General features: G+C 39.4%; 1 non-coding gene across 1 annotated transcript; it reads left to right on the forward strand.

The window, feature by feature from the left end:
- The first annotated feature begins 716 nt into the window (after positions 1 to 716).
- Positions 717 to 823, forward strand: LOC111914224 (small nucleolar RNA R71). Its single transcript, XR_002857726.1, has one exon. It is a non-coding gene; the product is annotated as a small nucleolar RNA R71 (small nucleolar RNA).
- The last annotated feature ends 1,397 nt before the right edge of the window (positions 824 to 2,220 follow it).

Raw genomic sequence — 2,220 nt, forward strand, 5'->3', positions numbered from 1 at the left:
ATTGGGTCTTCGTTTCGGTATTTTTCGAGGATAACTTTTCATGAACTAAAGTGGCTAGTTCACCAACTTGTACTTCAAGGTTATGGATGGAGGCTTGCTGATTCTTTACTAAATTTTGCTGTTCCATAATAACAGAATCAGTGGCTTCGTGTCTCTTTTCTGAAGCTTCCATAAACTTCATCAACATAGTCTCTAGATTGGGTTTCTTCTCGGCTGGTGGCTGCTCCTTTTGATAGAAGCCTCGACCTGTCTGTCTATACTTCTCTTCTTTTTGCTTCTTATACTCTTCATATGGCAACCACTCCTTCTTTGGTTTCCTCCAGTCCTCATCAAACTTATCCCCACTTGAGTAGCACACTTGAGCTTTTCTGTTCCCAAACTCATCTAAATTGCAGTCCTTGGTCAAGTGTGGACCACTACATCTCTCACAACCCACTCTTATGGAATTTATTGACTGATCCATTTGTGTTATCCTTCGATCCAAATTATTCAGCACAGCCATCACAGCTGCTATTTCTTCAGTTTGGGCTCCTCCACCGCCTTTGATTCCATCTTGCCTAGGGTTGTGGTATTCGCGAGAGTGCTTCTCGAATTCTTCAATCAACTCCTTAACCTCCCTTGGATTTTTCTTTGTCAAAGGTCCTTGAGAGTCAAGGAGTTGTCTCGTCATAACGTTGACCCCATCATAGAATATTGACATCTCTTGTTGCACATTTAGATCATGCTGAGGGCAATTTCTGATCAAGCCCTTGTACCGCTCCCATGCTTCGTATAATGACTCCCCTAGCTCTTGCTCAAAGTTGGCTATTGCCGTCTTGAGTTTGGCTATCTTGGATGGCGGGCAAAACTGGTCCAGGAATTGCTCACGCATTTGAGCCTAAGTGGTAATTGTACCCAGTGGAAGTGACTTTAACCACTCCTTAGCAGCTCCTTTGAAAGTGATGGGAAGCATCCTAAGCAAGACGGTGTTTCTGTTGACATTTGGGACATTGAAGTAATCCGCAATGTCGTTGACTTCATCTAGATGCTTAAAAGCATCCTCATGATCTTTCCCAAAAAATGGGATATCCTTCAGTGCAGTCAAGATGTTCCCCTTCAACTCGAATGTGGCAGTGGCAGGTATTGCGGGTTGGACTAAACCGGGACCCATATCTTCTCGGATCCGCTTCTTGTAAGCTCCCATGGACATCTCTTCAATTGTTGCCATCTTGTTCCTTGGCTCGTTCTCGGGTTCGCTCGTATGTTCTTCAAATTCCGGATCGGTATCATATTCGGATTCAGTTTGGACGGGTGTTTGATCCAAGTGCTCAAAATTGCTCTTGTGCCTCGCGGATGAACTTTACTCTCCTGTCTTCTTTCCTGACTTCCTTGAAAAAGTTGACTTTAATTCTTGCAGTGGCATCTTTTTCTTGTGAATTGCAGACTCGGGATCTTCAAGTGGTGGCACCAAGGGTGTGTTTGAGCCTCTGGTCATGAACTCCTACAACTCGCTAAACTAAAAACGTAAAACTGAACTAAAATAAGAAAATCCTAAAATTGAAATTGCAGCTTTCCTGTCGTGAGTTTATTGAAACTCACGTCGTGAATTCTGTGACAGAAACAGAAAACAAAATTTTTGTTATATACTAACCAACTAAGCTAAAATAACAAATAAATAACTAATTAACTTTTTGCAGATTTTATTCCACAAAAAGGGTCGATTAAGCTAATGCAACCAAATAAACTAATAATCTAAGCCGTTCCCCGGCAACGGCGCCAAAAACTTGACGTGCACAAAAGTACCCACTAATTTTAATATTTATAACCTAACAAACTTAAACTAACTATGCACTTATAGGCAGTGTACCTAGTCGGATTACAGTATAGCTTGGGTAAGTCTGGTGTCGATCATAGGGAACGGTGTTACTAATTAATTTACTCACTATTAAATTAACCTAATTATTAACAAGTTTAAAAGGGGGTTTTATCTGATTTTGCAAGATCAGATGAACTTTAATTCAAATTCAATAAGTAAAAACACACTCTTGTTTAGTTTGAATCCACTTCTTTCTTATGGCTAGCTAATGTTTATGGATTATCTAGTTGGTTTTAATTATATTAGTAATTTAGTTCTAACTTTACCAATAAGTAACTAATTCATGTTAAACTATGCATGTTCACACACAATTAAACACAAAATTAATTGTGAATGTAAATATGCCATATAAGATTTGTTATATA

The sequence above is a fragment of the Lactuca sativa genome, chromosome 6 (assembly GCF_002870075.4).
Source record: "Lactuca sativa cultivar Salinas chromosome 6, Lsat_Salinas_v11, whole genome shotgun sequence".
Lineage (NCBI taxonomy): Eukaryota > Viridiplantae > Streptophyta > Magnoliopsida > Asterales > Asteraceae > Lactuca > Lactuca sativa.